Here is an 18902-nt window from a genome sequence, read left to right on the forward strand (position 1 = left end):
CACAAAGGATGCGGACCTTCGGAAACCAGCTCCCCTGTAGATGAAATGAAAACCCAAAGGGAGGCAATTAGGACAGCCGGGCTCTGCTGAGCAGACCGGGCGTGCGGACCGCAGGCTGGCTCCGAGTTCTGGGGCTGCACACCAGGGATGGCAGGAGGCAGCCAGCACATCAGCAGGTGGAAATGTCTGCCTCTCTTGCGCCAGGATGCGGGTGCAGATAGACGGACCCATCCGTGAGATTTATAGAACCGTGCAGACTCGTCAGTTGGGGTGGGGGGGAGGGGAAGGTCTGGGATGAGTTAATTAGGTTTTCCTGATCTCCCCTCCTAGTTATTATATTGTGGGTGTCTAAAGATACCTTCTCTTGAAGCACAGGAGCTAGATTAGATGAATTCAAAGCTTGATAATAACATGCTGTGTCCAGATCACTTAGGGGTTATAATCCCCAGAACAAACTGCACTTAATAAGCCGTGAGTGTGTGAAATAATAGGAGCTTCCAGAATGATAGGGCATAGTGTCATTTTAAAAATAAGTGCAAGCAGAAGCATATTTAAATAAACTCTTGGGAGATTTCAGCCCATTTCCTCTTTTCCTCCGGCACTTTTCATTCACTGTCCTCCTTGCTGCTTTTCTCACTTCTGCTTTGCACTTGAGCAGATCTCTTCCCTTAACTAGGAAAATTATTTCTCTCTTGACTTCACCTTATCTCCATAGTCTCTGATCACTTTCTTTCCCTTAACGGTCAGGCTTCTCAAATAAGTAAAGTGCGCATAATGCTTTCCAATTTCCCACCATCTGTGTCTTTTTCCCGTCCCTAAACGACATTTATCCCCCTAACGCTTGACTCCTATCAGTGGCAAAGGTCAAAAGTAACCTTAGGGGCCCAATACGGTGGATTGCCTTCAGCCTTATCTGTTAGGATGTGAATTCCAGGAACAGGGTGCAGATCTCACCTCATCCTGCTTGCTTGCCCTCTGCTTTATCACTCGCCTGATTTCACACTGTTTTCTTCCTTCCCTTCTCTCTCTCCCCGTCCGCCCCATCTCTTCCTTTTCTCATGCACCGATGCACTTTATTTCACTGACCTCCCCGCTGCCTCCTTCTCCTTCTGCTTTCCCACCCGCTCCTCCCAGCTCCACTCCACCTTAGGTCGGCACTCCTCAAGAGTCTCTTTCTCAAACCATCTCTCTCACTTTAGCAGGTGGGACACTGGTGACCCAAGGCCACACTGGGCTTGTGGACATGCTTGTTTTCGTCTGCCAGGATTCACTTAACATTGAGGCATGATTTTTAAATTGGGAGGTTTTTACGCTCTGGTTTCTGTTGAAAACATGAAAAATCTGGAAATATTTCTGCCATGACCAGTTTAACAGCATCGTTCTGGACAGAATATGATCCTTACACACTCACCCCGGAGGTCCCTCGGGAAACTGTCCACCATTCAGATGATTTTCCTAGGCCCACAGACCCTTTCTCGTGATTGTGTTGTTATGGTGGTGGTTTGCAAGGGGTTAAATCTTTTTGCCATTAGGCAGATGAAAGAGACTTATGTATTATTACCAGTACATTAGGGCTGGCTAGTGACCATTTTTATTAAGTTAAATTAAAGTGGAATGGGAGTTTTTTTAATAATCCAATTTTTGCTTTACTTGTCAATATAACACACTGTCTCCCAGTTAAACTAAGTTCTTCAATGTTAATGTTTAATGAAATCACAGGTTAAATTGGACACCTCAAAAATTCTATAACTGCCCATAAGTATTGCCTTATTTTTTAAAAAAAATAGATTTAGAACACTTTGAGAGTCACAACAAAATTGACTGTAACATAAAGGGATTTCCTATATGGCCCCCGCCCCCACACTTGCACAGCCTCCCCCACTGTCGACATCCCCTGACCGAATGGTATATTTGCTATAACTGATGAACCTCCCATGGTACACCATCACCACCCACAGTCCATAGCTTCCGTTAGGGTTCACTCTTAACTGCTGCATATTCTATTAGGTTTGGACAAATGTATAATGACATGTAACCACCATTGTAGTATCATACACAGCAGTTTCACGGCCTCAGAAATCCCCTATGGCTCACCTGTTCAACCCTTCTTCCTTCCCAGCCCCTAATGAGTACCGACCCTTTCGCCATCTCCATAGTTTTACCTTGTCCTGAATGTCACAGAGTTGGAATCTTACAGTAGACAGTCTTTTCAGACTGACTTCCTTCATTTAGTAATATGTATTTAAGGTTCCTCTGTGTCTTTTCATGGCTTCATTGCATATTTCTTTTTAGCTCTGAATAAAGTCCATTGTCTGAATATTTATTTATACACTCACCTACTGGACATCTTGGTTGCTTTATTATGAATAAAGCTCCCATAAACATCCATGTGCAAGTTTTTGTGTGGACATGAGTTTTCAGCTCACTGGGTAAAAACCCTGGATCGCCGTACCTTATTTTGCAGTGCTCCCTGTTTGACTGCAGGATTGTCAAAACCCTGAGCGAAATAAGTCAATCAGAGAAAGACACTGATCATGTGGTCTCACTGATAGGTGGAATTTAAGAAACAAAACAGAGGAGCATAGGGGAAGAGAGGAAAAAATAAAACAAGACAAAACCAGAGAGGGAGACAAATCATAAGAGACTCTTAATCATAGGAAACAAGCTGAGGGTTGCTGGAGGGGAGGGGGGCGGTGGGGGGATGGGGTAACTGGGTGATGGACATTGGGGAGGGCACGTGATGGAATGAACACTGGGTGTTATATAAGACTGATGCATCACAGACCTGTCCCTCTGAAACCAATACATTATACATTATTTAAATAAATATAAAATATAAAACAAAGCATATTTTTTAAAAAACGCTAGGTGGTGGGGGAAGGGAGCTGTAAGGACCTTCTTCAGTGCTACAGACTGTAAGCAATCCATGTCAGAGGGCGGAAGAATAGCCTAGAATTGAAATTTGTCAAGAGTTAGGGCTTTCTCTCCCGACACCACTGCCCCTGTTTAATGCAGAGCTTGAGCACAAGATATTATTTTTCCCTAAACTGCAATCCATAAAAGTGAAAGCAATGGTCAACAACTAGATCACACTATCACGGAGATTTATGTTGCCCAGGACATTTACCATTAATTTTTCAGAATGTGCTTGTTATCTGAGTAATCTAACAACTTAAGAATTCTTTGCTTGGGACCAGTAGGAATCGCCCAAATAAATCAGACCACATCTGAATGAAACTCTCTACTTGGCCTATTCAGTTTGATAAAATATTTAGAGATTTTAAACAGTAGTCCCTGTCTCTGCATCAGGCTTTTACTCCCTGGTGCACAAATGGGGAAACTCTTCCCACCATGAGAGTTTCCAGCAGTCTTATTTTCAGCGACAAGACAGGTCTTATGAACCCTTTGACTTCCTTATGCACCCCCAGATTTCTTATGGGCTTTATTTCAAAAAAATGAAACAGAACTCGTCTATGCTCAGAGTGGTTTATATGGTTGGCTTGTGAGAAGTATACTGTCATGTTCATATTTTTTTTAAAAAATGGTATTTAAAATCAAAGGGTATCATCTCATTAGAGAGATGAGATTTGATCGATGAGAAATTTCCACCACAGTTGCCATAATATGTTCTCTGTCACCACTGAGCAGCTCTGTAAGTTACTGTCTTCATTTCGTTAGGGAGTTTAAGATGTTAACATTTATATGGTATCTGTTGACTTGAGAGCAGAAGGCAGAAGGATGCCAGGAAGAAGGTAACACACAGAAAGATTCAATGATCAAATTGCTGGAAAGAGTGTTTCCTTACTTAATTTTCCCATTAAAGTTGACTAGAACCTGCTTTAATAGTGAAGAAGGGTACATCCCGACAGTGATGGTCTGGTTTAAAGTAGAACCTCTTCACGAGGCGATGACACAATAATGTGTCCATGGAAGATGAGCATTGGAGGAGGCATTCAAGGATTTTCTCTAAATTCCTCATTTTGCTGGTGAAGAATCTAAAACCTGCCGTGATGAGGTAGTTTACCCATGACACCCCATTAACCAGCCAGAAGCCAGCCAGAACTAGCATTCCCATTGGACCTGTGAGAAACACAGCATGTGAAATCAAGAGACTGTAGAAGAACACTGAGATTTTCACACATGCAGAACTAATATCGGTATTGATATAATTGATGAAATAATTGGTTAAGCAAATTTGCATCTACAAACAATGTGCTGAGGCCCAAGAATTTGTGGTCAGCAGGAGAGAAGCAGGAATAATTTGAACACTTACTAGCATAAAACCCCATTAGGAACATGCTTAATATTCCATTTGCTGAACTGGTAACTTTATCTTTCTAGGCTAAGATAAAAGAAAAGCATATATGTGGTTTTGAACACACTACGATTTATTTATTGCTCAAGGCTAAATGGCCAATTGAAGATAATATGAACAGATGTAAACAGAAATCTAAGGTAGTCTTTTAAACAAATGTTCTAACATTTGTTTTGGTTAAGAAAGCCCAACAAATAAACACTTTCCAAGCATGCTTCCATTGATTTATTTATTTATCTTTGGCAACGCTGTTCAAATTTATTTCTCCACTTGTTACAAGTGCAGACTCTGGTAGTCTTCAGAGATATTTCCAAATGCAAACACAGACGTCGCCTCCACCTTGCCTGCTCATTTCTGTGTGGCGAATTCTTCTTTATGGTGTGCAGGCCACATGGTTTAACTGACAAACACTCTGCAGCACTATCCTTGAGTAATCACTCATGCTCTATACTTATCATTTTACTGCTCTAAAAAAAAAAGCAAGAGGAAGAAAATAATACAGAGGGAAGCATTTTGCATTTTTGCATGTGTTCATTTGTTATTTGGTTCAAAAAAGACCATCTACTTATTGCCGATTTCATTCTAGACGCAATATAGGAAAACAAAGGAAAGGCATATCCTACAACAGAAGGAACAGTTCAGAAGATAAATAAGTGACCAGCCCTCACATATGGCATAATGAGCATTGTAGAACCACTGTGGCAAGAGAGATAAGGGACACTTTATTAAATAGAGGGGACCAGAGAAGGTCTCTGGCAGAAATAGTACCTGAGCTGGTCTTTACCTAGCATTTGTAAGCAAAAAGAAGCAATATCTCATTGTGGTTTTGATTTGCATTTCCCTGATGATTTGTGATGTTGAGCACCTTTTTATATACCTGTTGGCCATTTGTAACTATTAGGGTGGCTTTATCAAAAACAAACAAACAAACAAACAACAACAAAAAAACCAAACAACAAACAAGAAAACAAATGTCAGAGAGGATGTGGAAAAAAAAAAGGAGCCCTTGTGCACTGTTGGTAGAAATATAAATTGGTGTAGCCACTGTGGAAAACAGCATGCAGGTTCCTCAAAAAACTAAAATAGAGGTACCAGATGACCCAGAAATTCTACTTTGAGTAGAAGTTCAAAGGACTTGGAATCAGGATCTCAAAGAGATACCCACACCCCCATATTCATTGTAGCATAATTCACAAAACAGCCAAGACATAGAAGCAACATAAATGTCCACTGACAGATGAATGGATAAAGAAAATATGGTATCTACATGCAATGGAACATTATTCAGCCTTAAAAAAAGAAGGAAATCCTGCCATTTGTGACAACATGGATGAACCTGGAGGTCATTACGCTAAGTGAAATAAGCCAATCACAGAAGGACAAATACTGCATGATCCCACTTACATGATGAATCTAAAACTACCAAAGTCTTGGAAGTAGAGAGTGGAATGGTTGGTGCCAGGGGTTGGGGGGAGGAAAAACGGGGAGGTGATGGTCAAAGGGTACAAAGTTTTGGCTAAACAGGATGAATGAATCCTAGAAATCTATTGCACAGCATAGTGCCTATTGTTAACAATACTGGACAGCAATCTTAAAATTTGGCAAGAGGGTAGATCTTATGTTAGGTGTTCTTACTAGATAGATGATAGATAGATAGAAAGATAGATAGATGACAGATGATGATGAGAGATAGATAGATAGATCGATAGATAGATAAAAGGGTGGGAGGAAACTTTTGGATGGATAGGTGTATGGCATAGATTATTCCGATTGTTTCACTGATGTACACTTACCTCCAAACTCATCAAAGTGTATATATTAATTATGTACAGTTCTTGTATGTCATATATATGTGTATATACATGTATATGTGTGGAGAGAGGTAGATGACAGCAACAGAAGGAAAAAGAAACAGTGGGAAAGGCACTCCAGGCAGAAGAAACAGGGTGTGCAAACCCCAACAGCCTTGGGCTGCCTCATTCTCAGGAGTGGCCAGGGACACAGGGAGCACGCACCAGAATGTGGACTGACAGAATGAGGGATGAAACTATCAAAGGAGGAGTGTGCTGCTCTGGACAGGAAATGCCTGCCAGGCAAAGTCAAGGGCCACTAGTTCCCGGGGTTGTGATAGAAAAAGGAGCAGGTGATAGATCAGGCACAAAGTGAAGTTCAACAGGAAGGCATTTAAAGTTTAAAAAGAAACTTCCTTGACCTTCAACATGTTTTGGGACCTAAGGAAAACTGCTTTGATTTATTCACTCTTAAAAGGTTTAAATTAAAATTTTCCAAAGAGTATACCGATGGAGCAAAATGGACATACAGAGACAAAGAACAGAAGGTCTGGAACGAAGTTTTCATTTTCCACCTATGACTAAGTGTTATTTCAATATAAAGAAAGTAGTTACTTAATATTTGTCACCAGCCTAGTAATTTTTTTTTCATTACTAGACTATTTTTAAGAGCAGTTTAGATAGAGCATCAAAAGCATAATCCAGGAAAGAAAAAAATTGGTAAGTTAGACTTCATTAAATTAACAACTTGTGCTCTATAAAGACACGGTCAAGAAGACAAGCCAAGGACTGGGGAGAAGGTATTCCCAAAACACATATCTGAAAAAGGACTGGTATCCAAAGTATACAAAGAAAACTCAACAATGAGAAAAGAAAGAACCCAATTTAAAAATGGGCAAAAGGTCTGAACAGACACTTCTCCAAAGAAGGTATGCAGATGGAAAATAAGCATCAATTACTTTTAAAATAGTTCTTTTCACTTTACACAAGTGTGCTAATAAATTACACATTGATAAAAGCTTTTAAAATACAATATAGACATAAATAAACAGATCCATTTTGCAAACAGGCCGTGAAAGAAGGCTTTCTCAGATGAAACATGAAAGACAATAAAGCCAAAGACTGACAAATATTTCATACATAATATACATATAAAATAGAAAATATTTTTTATCAGAGATCACAATAATATTATAGGGTTGTACTCTTAGGGTGCATGACACTTGGTTGCACTGACAGAGTTCAAGAAATATCCTCATTCCAAGGCTACAATATGTGAAAGCCAATTGGGTCCAAGCAGAAGTTTTTTTCTGCTAAAGCAAAAGTAAGTATAAGTCCCTTGTGTGTACGAAAACCATTTCTAGGTTTAACTACCCCCCCCACACACACACACACTTTTCTGTGCATGTGAAGTGAAGTCTTGTATTTTGGAACCAAAGCAAATGTTTAATTAAAAAGTGAAATGAATATTCCTTTATACCTCATTTCTTTCATCTCACCCCCAAAGAGGCAAGAGTGGGAGGTGACAAAATGATAAATTAAAAAGCCAGAAGCCCGGGCATCTCCAGGGTTTCACAACCTCCACATTTATCCCCAAGAGGCACAGCTGTGCATCCCTCAAACCAGGCTCTGCACCCAGAGGGACTGTAGATGGGAGCTCGGTAGCTGGGGTTAGCGACTCTTTATATAACATCCAATTATTTTTCTAATTTAACACATATCTCAAAAATTCTCAGACTTAGCACCTACCTCTAATATTATGAACTAACAACTGACATCCAGGGTATTATTCTGTGCTAAGAGTGGGTGTGCTCTGTCCCAATATGCTTACTTGTTTCAAGGCCTTTTGTTCTATAAAAGATCTTTCCGGGCATCAAATTCAATTTCTGCAAAAGGCACACAATTCTGTGGTTAAGCAAAGCATTGATCTGTTTTGCACCTGGTCAATCTCATGAGAGATTTCAACATGTGCTATCTTTTGAAAGGTGACACATTTTGCAGATCTAAAAGTTCATAGCTATTATAGTTGTATTTAGTATTATAAATGTACCAGACCGTGTATAATGAAAATAAAAAGTTACCATAGTTTTTTTTTTTTTTTTTTTAGTTTTTATTTATTTATTTTTGGTGGGGAGGGAAGGGGCAGATGGAGAGGGAGAGGGACAAGCAGACTCCATGCTGAGTACAAAGCCTGACACAGGGCTCCATCCCAGGACACTGAGATCAAGACCTGAGCTGAAATCAAGAGTCAGCCGTTTAACCGACTGAGCCACCCATGTGCCCCTTTACCACAGGTTTTATAAATGTGATTTTGCTCCTCTCTAAACTCGTATTTCTCAAGGCAAAGTTATTCTAAAATTACTTTTCTTCTAAAGATTCTTTACGGGGGCATCAAATTTAGCCTTTAGATGCAAGAATGCCTTTGACTAATGGCAGTATAATCTAATCATGGGTATTAGAAAGAAATACATGACATTAAGGTTGTTTTCAATGTAATCTTATTCTTTACAAAGGAATCAGTTGTCACATGAGGACACATCTTTTAGTACTTAACGTGGAACTTAAAAACACCTTATAAAATATGGAGTATAAAATCAGAGTATACTGACTGATTTTAACTGATCACCTAAAAGACCAAAATTCAGAGGATATTTTTGTTAAAAGGGCAATAACAAAACCAGAAGGCTGAATAAAGACCAAAGGTATGGATTAGGCCCCAAGGTTTCAGACTTGTCATTCAATATCATTGTTTTAAGTAGAAATAATCTATATTCCTTTTTTTAAAAATTAGATCTAGTAAAATTAACTTTGAGAAATTATAGTTTAATTGAGTGGAAAAATATACTGATGATAAATGTCCTTGTATTAATGAAAACTATCATTAACATTAAGTAAAACTGGGTGAAATCATGCTATGCCTTACATAAATATTCACCTGTCATGTCATTTATGAACTAAATACCTAGAATATTAGACCTGGCCAGCTGAAGAACACGAGATTTAAGAGATGTTTTAGAAACATTCGCTCACCTCTGTGTCTGAACTTCCAAAACCCTGTGTTCTCCATAAAAGCCCTCTACATACTGCCTGACCGTGAGGTAGGAAGAATAAAAAATGTGCCCTTTTCCTGCATGCATTTTTTGTCTCCAACTAGGTCAGAGGCATTTTTAAGAAATTATATCTGCTTTTTTCTTTCCTTTTATTCACCCATTTCAGTAAGGATCCTCCACAAGTTTTCAAAACACGTTTTTTGATGATACTGTTAAGATCCAAGGAAGTACTAAATTGAACCAAGTGGAGAAGCCTGGGCATGGTCTTCTTCCTACTTTTGCCCTCAGATCCCAGGCCCTGCCAATCATCACAAAGACGGAGTTTAAAAAAGGCATCAGGTTCATCCCACTCATGTCTTTAGGCAGTCACTTATCTCACTTTAGCTTCACAAACATCAGCTTTGACCCTTATCTTTTTAGTGGTTTTTGTTGAGGTCGAAGCCTTCCAAGGAAGGTAGTCTCTGTTCGCCTAGAAATGGTGCATTTTGCCCTGTGTGCGCTCTGAATTAAAGTAAAGATCAAAATGTTGAGTTCCTTTGCTTTCTCCTGTACCTTCAAATCGCTAAGAATCTTTGAAGGCTCTCTGAGAATCCGAAGAAATACAAAGTTTGAAGTTGGAACAAATACAAAGTTCATGTTGTAGTCAGTTCCCTGAAACTAAAAGAGAAACAAAAGAAACTTGTCTCTGAATTATTATACTCAATGATGAACCAAGAAATGCAGAATGAATATTACATATGGATAACGAAATGGGAGGCCATGGTAGGAGTTTCAGATATGCACTCAGGTATTAATTCACCCACTCAGTATAAAATGCTACACAGTGGAAAGATAGAAGAAATAGGCATGTGATATCATCGTAATAAAACAGTATGCAGCCAAGGGTTACTTCGGCAGGCTCATTGGTCCAAGTCCTGCACATTCTGGAAAAAGACCTGCTTCAGGAGGGCTGGTCTTGGATGGGCTCCTGAGGTATAACTTCTCAGCCCTTGGAAGGTCCTACCTGATCATGGTGACTGGGTGTGTCTGCAGCCTTGGGGCCACACTGTATGGGTTTAACCAGATAGTTCATGCTGACAGTGTGAGTTATAGGAAAGGCCTTTTTTAGATATCCCTGAGGTCTTCAGCCCCCACCGTTCAGTGGTTTGACTTATTCGGAGCTTGAGAGTGAGTAGCTGGGGTCAGTGTCGCGTGCCTATGGTACTGGCCCTCAACAAAACCCTGAACCCCAAGGCCCCATGAGCTTCCTGGCTGGTGCACTTCCCAGGTGCTGTCTCATCCCTGCTGAGAGGACGAAGGCTATCAGTAGGATGTCACCGGGAGAGGACACCTGGAAGCTGGTGCCTGGTTTCTCCTGGTCTTCACCCTATGTACCTTTTCCCTTGGCTGATTGTAATTCTGCGTCCTTTTGCTGTAAGAAACCATGACCATGAGCACAATAGCTTTTCTGAGTCCTGTGAGACCCACTAGCGAATCATCAAACAGGAGGATGGTCTGGGGACCCCTGAAGTGGGTATGCACACCACGACAGAAGCACAGAAGGAGAGATGGTTCCCCACAGAGATTCAGGACTGACCTGAGATAGAAGGACACGTGTGGTTCTCCAAGAAGGGAAGGAAAGGGACTCTCGTTTCTGAGTAGCTACTCATACTAGAAATGGTGCTTCATGATTTTACATCAATTATTTCGTGCTGTCCTCAGAGTGTCCCTTGATGTAGGAATTATTGTCTTCATTTTACGAATGAGGAAAGCACGTAGACAGAAGGAAAGGATGTAAGATTTCAAGGCAGGTGGTTTAGACTACCAAGTCCATGCTTCACCGTCCCTGGGGGCACCGAGGCATCTGCTACGGAAATTGTGAATATCTCGGTGACGGTACACAGCAGAGTGAGGGAAAAGGACAGAGCTGGACAAAAAAAAAAAGCATTCGTGTCAGAATTTGAACTTTACTCTGTGGGCAACACAGATATACTGAATAAGGTGGAAGAAAGAGATTTTGTTTTTTGTCTTCGAAAAGTTTATGAACCAAGAAGCTTAGACATAAATGGAGAGTACAAAATAAAAGAGATATAAAGGTCCCCTAATATCATGCACCAAAAATAAGGTTCATTTATTGTACATGATGGAAGTAGTGTTATGGAGGCTCAAAATGGAGGCGCGGTGGTTGTGGAGAGCAGGGAGCTTTCACAGGGTAAGGGACACTCAGTAGAGAAGGGAAGAAGCATGGATGGTATTTACACAGACAAGGGAAAAAGGAAAAAAAAGAAAGGGGGAGTCCAAAGAAGCAGGAACAGCAGTTAGCGAGCCCTTGCACGAAACCAGAAACTGCGCTTGCTGCTGGCATAATGAGAAGGAAGGCTGGCTTTCTTGCCCTTCGAATGCTCCTAAGCAAGTTGTGAAGAACTTTAGTGTAAAGAGACCACTTCTGACGTGGATCAGGATAATACAAGAGCCAGGGGCAAAGGGCTATATCAACTTGAGAAGCAGGACTACCAATCAGGCTTAGAAAGTGAGACAGTCCTAGACCCCAACCCACCGGTCAGACACCAAACCTGTGCTCCCCTTCAGGCAGGTGGCTGACTCCTTTCTCCTCAACGTCCTAAATCATGCTACCATGGACAAGTTACCAAGTTCCTTGGTGGCTATTTTGCCCATCAGTAAAATAAAGATAATTCATTCACCAAGTCACATAAGAAACTGGCATATCAAAGCAGACCAATACAAGATAATCACTGAGTGATGGTCAGCTGTTCCTGTGATTACAAAAGAGAAGGAAGGAAATTTGAATGTGAACTATTTGACAGTGGTGTAGACAGTGTATGTTGCTGGGAGGGGGAAAGTCAAAATGACACTGTGGTGACAAAACAAGGAGCCTGGAAGAGAGTATCCCACTGTGAGCTCCGAATGCTTAGGAGACTTACTTTGGAATCTTTATGTTATGGGAAATCCTGCGTGGTTTAAACATATGCAATATGAAATTTTAAATGAGTAAAATAAGAATGATTTGATCTTCACTTCTCTATCAGGTGGCCTTATGTTTTATTTTTCACAAAGGATTGACCCTACAGGACACACTTTGCCCTTTTTATTAAATTTACATTTTGGGGTATAAGCTTTACTTTTAACTTTTATTAATAGCACAAAAATCAGCAAGTCTGATTTATATTTACTTATTTATTGCATCTATCATTAAAATTATCTGGAGCTTTGGTAATATCATAGACGTTTTTAACCTAGATTTTTTAGTATAAAAGGAAATCACATAGAGCCTCCTGGTTTATTAAATACTTCTTGGTTTCTGGTTTATTAAATATTTTTATATTATTAATGTATACCATTAATCAAATCGTGTAGTTATTTAGATATCTCTGTTTATTTTCTTTGTTCAGCAAAAACCTTAAAGTTTTCCCATTTTTCCTTTGAATTTTTCTGCACCCCCCACCCGACCCTGTTCAAACTCCTGTTACTCATATCTTAGCACCTGCCCGGTCCTCTGTGTTCTGTGAGTACCTCTATCCCAGAAAACTGTAAGAACGAAGCAACTCCGAGGCGATCTGTTGGTCCAATGCTTGCGCTGGCACATCTGTGCTAATGCTTTCCTATATAATGAGCTTCTGCCCATTTTCACCAACCAGAACCAAGAAAGGAATCCTACTCCACACCTAAAATAGTGCTATAGCTATTGATGAGATGGAGTCCTGGAGGCGAGTTCAGGAATGTGATGGATCTGGTAATGAGGGCAAGACTGGCTGGGGGGAGAGCAGAGGCGAGAAGAGCAAACTGGGGCGGGGTGGGGATGGTCATCAAGAATCTCAGCACTGGGTCTAGAGCAAATGGGGCAAAGAACTTCTTGCTTCCTGGAGCCCAACCATAGCCCAGCCCTTGTGGCCTAGAGCACATGGACATCTTATAAAATCTTCAGATTTTGAGTTGTCTGGTCTTTTCGACTTCAGGCAGAATCAGGGATGGAGAGAGTTATTTCATGGTTCAAGGCCTGTTCCCCAAGATAAGAGAGAGAGAGAGAAAAAAAACAAACATTGAATTAAGCTGGAAATGGGCTTTGAACTGGGGAAATCTCTTTGTATCATATGGTTTTTCAAAACTTCTCGTAAAGTTGTGTGTGTGTGTTTTTCTTTTCAGGGTGTTTTCTCAGTTTTTCCTCTATTTGGGGGTTGTTTAGGCAATGTGCAGATGGGGTGATGGTGTTGCAATCTGCTCTTGCCTCTTTCAAATTGCTCTACCAACTTCATTCACTCCAAGTTTCCCATTCACTTATGTCCACGTTGTGCTGCACTCAACTGACAGTTCCTGGCAATCACTTACAGACTTGACTCCCTCTCCCACCAAAACTTCACAGGACAGTTGTGACCACTTTATCTTTCTTGGGAATTTTTATTATTCTTTTCATCTATTACTTCAATATGTTCTCTAAACACACGTGTAAACTTTTTATATATAGTATAACATATGTTCTTGGCCACTGGAATTTACAGACAAGCTACATCGTTCCACCCCGACACAGAAGTAGGTGAATCCTGGTGACATTTCTATTATGGATAGAAATGACAAATAATCAAGTTAAAATCTATATAATTTTGGCCCCTGGCATAGATATACTTTCTTTACTGAAAAGTGAAGGTCAAAAATATGCCTCTGGTTCTCTAAAAGAACTATTTGTACTCCATATTCTCCCATTTCTCTGTAAAATAAATACAAAAATTCTACAATCCACCTACAAAGGGGTAGCAGTGCATTCAAGTCCCACTTACTCTTTAATGTGGCTGTGCAATCAAGCTACTGAAATCCACAATAAAAATTCCATTACCTTCTTCCAATTCTTATGGTACAATTTTTTAATGATTAATGAAAATAAAAAATCAATTAAGAAGTTTGTTGTTAATATTGTATTTAGCAGGGTAATAGCTATGTGCGTAGCAAATAAGATCACAGAAAAGTCAAATACTTTAAACTATCAGTGAAATTTTTATACAAACTAACAATCAATATTTTGGAACTGTTAAAATCAGTAATTGTCAGGCTAAGAAAGGTCACGTGACGGTTCCTTACCTCTGTCTTGTGCCAGGGCAATGCACTGAACTAATGCAAATAAGAAACAAATTGCTGATGTGTTGTACAATTCAAAGAAGAGAAGTGCTAATACTTCAAAGAAGTATAGTGATTTTTGTTTCAATTTCACTCAATACTAACTTATTAAAATGTACTTGTAATTACAGGCAAATGGAGCCCACAGTCTAAAAAGCTAGATTCCACTCAACAAATGTTTGCAGGTACCAAGAAGAATAGCTGTTCATGTCTCTACCTTCAAAGACCTTAATATCTGGAGAAGAAGGAGGCAGCAACCCTTGACACTAGTCCACGGCAGGATAAAGTCAGTGCTGAGCATGTGCTGTTCAGAGTCTTCAGAGCCACGCCTGTCACCAGTGTTTCCTCCACTTAAAATTCTGTGCCTGTTTCCTCTCTTGAACACTAGTCATAAGAAAAATATGAGAGTGCAATGAAACAAGATGTGAACAGGTGTCTATTTTCAGCAATAGACTGGCCAGTATGTGTTTTAAACTGCAGATGCAGAACACCTAGAACTTCTGGATAAAATAAACATATAATGTACACCTTTTAATGAGTGAGTGAGCTTGTGGAATAGTACGGGAGGAATCAAATATGGAGACACATAACTATAAGAATGGCTAATATCGAAAAAATAAGGAATATCAAGTGTTGACTGAGGATAGAAGAAAAGGGGGCCCTTGTACACTGTTGGTGGGAATGTAAATGGGTGCAGCAACTGTGGAAAACAGTATGGAGGGTCCTCAAAAACTTTAAAGTAGCAATGCTATCAATCTAGCCATTCCACTACTGGGTATCTACCCAAAGGAAACAAAAACTCTAATCTGAAAAGATATCCACACCCCTATGTTCATTATAGCATTATTTACAATAGCCAAGATATGGAAGCAACCTAAGTGCTCATCAATAGCTGAATGGATAAGGAAGATGTAACACACACACGCTGGAATGTTAGTCAGCCATAAAAAAAATGGTATTTTGCCATTTGTGACAACACGGATGGACCTAGAGGGTATTATGCTAAGGGAAACAAGCCAGAGAAAGAGAAATAACCATGTGATTTCCCTTCTATGTATAATCTAAAGAGCGAAACCAATGAACAAACAAACAAATAGGAAACAGAATCATAAATACAGAGAGCAAACTTTTGGTTGCCAGAAGAGAGGGTTTGGGCGATGTGGGCTGGATGAATTAGATGAAGAGGACCAAGAAGGACAACCTTCTAGTTATAAAATAAATAAGGCAAGGAAAGAAAAGTACAGCATGGGGAATAGAGTCTATATTGCAATAACGTTGTATGGTGATGGGTGGTAACTACACTTACTGTGGTAAGCATAGCTTACCATGCAGAACTGTGGAATTACTATTGTACACCTGAAATTAATATAACACTGTATGTCAATTAGACTTCAATAAAAAGAAAAAGATAGAAAGCATGGAGTAATGTATAGAATTGTTGAATAATTATATTGTACACTTGACACTAATATAACACGGAATGTTAATTATATTTAAATTTAAAGAAAAGAAAGGAAGGAAGGAAGGGAGGGAGGAAGGGGATATGAGCAAAGCACTTTGGAAACAAAGAAGAGGGAAAATATTCACAGTGAGAGAAAATAATTATCTTATAGGTATATTTGCATGGTATCAGATCAAAATGCACATAACATACACAATTAGCTACTGAAATTAAACTATCTGATGATTTTTAAATAAGTGCACAGAAGTATGATTATAGTTAATAGTACATAAAAGATGGCATGTTTTGCTGAATTTTGAGTTCCTCGATACAATTTTTATCATAAAATATGACCTTGACTTCTCTCAAAGCTCTGAGGTCTTACTTTCATAGATATACTGATTTTTTTTCTTAAAGATTTTATTTATTTATTCATAAGAGACAGAGAGAGAGGCAGAGGGAGAAGCAGGCTCCCCGCTGAGCAGGGAGCCTGATGCGGGACTCGATCCCAGGACCCTGGGATCACGACCAGAGCCGAAGGCAGAAGCCTAACCATCTGAGCCACCCAGCAGCCCCGATATACTGATTTTTTTAATGTGATTTAAAAATCTACTCAATATTTGAAAAACACAGTGATGAAAAAGTGTTAATAAGTTCCCCTCTTGAACAAGATATTCTACTTTAAAATATATTTTATTATTTTACAACCCAGCTACATGTAAAGTCTGAACACATCCTTTGACTAAGAGATAAAAGACTGTTTTGTTTATAGACAATCATGTTCATAGATGATGTTTCAAGTCATATTTTTTAAGCTTACAAAATAGGCACATGATTTCTACAAGTCTAACCATAGGAACAGAAGAAATTCAAAGTGTCTACTATGGATGTATATCATTTTAGTCAAGATAAATTTATGGCATATTTCTTAGAGGGTATAAATCAATACCTATGGCTATTTTGGATCTCATAGTAATTATTTAATTAATTAAATTAATTATTAAAAATATTTAAATTATATTAAATTATATTTAAAATATAATTATTTTTAAAAAGCCAAATTATTTTAAAACATGCTCGAATGATTAAGTCTTAGCTGGAAGGGTCTAATGATCCCTACCTCAACCCCTTCCTAAATTTTTTGCATATACTTATTATTTAACTATTTTTATTGAGGTATAATTGACACATAACATTATGTTAGTTTCAGGCATACAGCATAATGATTCAATGTTAGTACATATTGCAAAATGATCACTATAGTATGTACAGCTAGCTAACATTCATCACCAAAGTTAAAAAATTTTTTTCTTGTGGTGAGAAGTTTTAAGATCTACTCTCCCGGCAACCTCCATGTATGCAATACGGTATCCTGACTATAGTTAATTAACTATTCCTGTTCTTTTTTTTAAGATTTTATTAATTTATTTGACAGAGAGAGACAAAGCGAGAGAAGGAACACAAGCAGGGGGAGTGGGAGAGGGAGAAGCAGGCTTCCCGCGGAGCAGGGAGCCCAATGCGGGGCTCGATCCCAGGACCCTGGGATCATGACCTGAGCCGCAGGCAGACGCTTAACGACTGAGCCACCCAGGCGCCCCTAATTAATTAACTATTTAACTTACTGCTTTACTGATTTGACAGTGCAGTTAGGTAGTATAGGAAAGTTTTGAGTTCTCAATGCTTTAGGTCAATTATTTAAACATACTCATTTTCAAAAGGAAAATGAAACTGTCTCTCAGGCAGATGGTAGAGCACAAAGGCTATTCTGGGATGGAAAGAGTCATAAATACTTGTTAATAGTAATGTGCTGTAATATGTAATAGTAATATGCTCATGAAAGTCAGGGCATTTTCTTACACTGCTCAGTCATAATCTCTTAGGAATAAAAATAGAAGTTAAATTGACCAAAAATTTTCCTTTCTAGAAGCTATCCTTCACCAATATTTATATACATGCACGTGTATATATGTATGCTATATATTCACTGTGTCCCCCTCCAAATCCATATGTTAAAGCCCTAACCCCTAATGCGGTGGTAGCCAGAGGTGGGGCCTCTGGAAGGCAATTAGGTTTAGATGAGGCCATGAGGGTGGGGTCCTCATATGAGATTAGTGTCCTTATGAGAAGAGACAGGAGCGCTCCCTCCCTCCCTCCCTCCCTCCCTCCCTCCCTCTCACACACACACACATCATGTGAAGACACACTAAGAAGGCGGCAGTCTGCCAGCCAGGAAGATGATCTTCAGAATCAAATCTGTCAGTACCTTTATCTTCCAGCCTCCCACACTGTGAGAAATACATGTCCCTGTCTAAACCCCCCAAGTCTATGGTATTTTGTTACAGCAGCCCAGGCTGACTAAGACAATGTACGAAAATGTTTATTGAAGAATTTGTTCTAAAACTAAGGAAGCTGGAAAAACCTAATTGCCCCTTCACGGTATGTACACCAATGAATTATTTTATGTACATACCATAGAATATAATGTGGTCATGAAAAATAGTAAGATGATTCTGTATGAACTGATATAGGGGATGCCCATTAAATATTTTTTAAAGATTTATTTATTTATTTGAGAGAGAGAGAGAGAGCGCGTGTGCAAGTGAACGAGTGCGGGGAGGCACAGAGGGAGCCTGAGAGAACCTTCAAGCCAGCTCCCCACTGAGCGTGGAGCCCCACTTGGGCCTCGACCCCACAGCCCATGAGGTCATGATCTGAGCCAAAACCAAGAGTCAGATGCTCATCTGACTAAGCCACCCAGAAGTCCCACCCCATCCATGAAATATTTTTATTAAAAATATTTTATATAATTATATTACTTATAAGGCATTTATATGTACACACATATTTATACATACACAAAAGGATAATATTAAATTATTAATAACAGATATTATGAATAATTTGAGAGGCAACTTTGACTTCATATTTTCCAGGTCTTTATATCTATTGAGGGTTTGCAGAGTACATATCGCTTTTGCAATTTGAGATAAAGATGAACATAAACAGCTTATGACTGAGAAGGAGCAATGATTCACAGAGCTAGGAAATGAAGCACGGTGGATGATGACATTAAGCCCCTCTTATCTGAACCCTGGTGATAAAGCTATCCATCTTACGTGGAGATCCTGAGAGACAAACCCATGGGTCTCTAGGCACAATATTAGGAACTGGTTCCATCCAGAAAAATGGAAGAAAAGATTCTC

The 18902-nt window shown here is 39.4% G+C and overlaps 1 protein-coding gene across 1 annotated transcript in view; it reads right to left on the reverse strand.

Annotated features, from left to right (window-relative positions):
- NALF1 (NALCN channel auxiliary factor 1) overlaps positions 1-18902 on the reverse strand; it is a 607449-nt gene that overhangs the window by 237375 nt on the left and 351172 nt on the right. The window lies entirely within an intron of this gene.

Source organism: Eumetopias jubatus, unplaced genomic scaffold (assembly GCF_037043125.1).
Source record: "Eumetopias jubatus isolate StellerSeaLion01/CBP00866 unplaced genomic scaffold, mEumJub1_p1.0 scaffold_3, whole genome shotgun sequence".
NCBI lineage: Eukaryota > Metazoa > Chordata > Mammalia > Carnivora > Otariidae > Eumetopias > Eumetopias jubatus.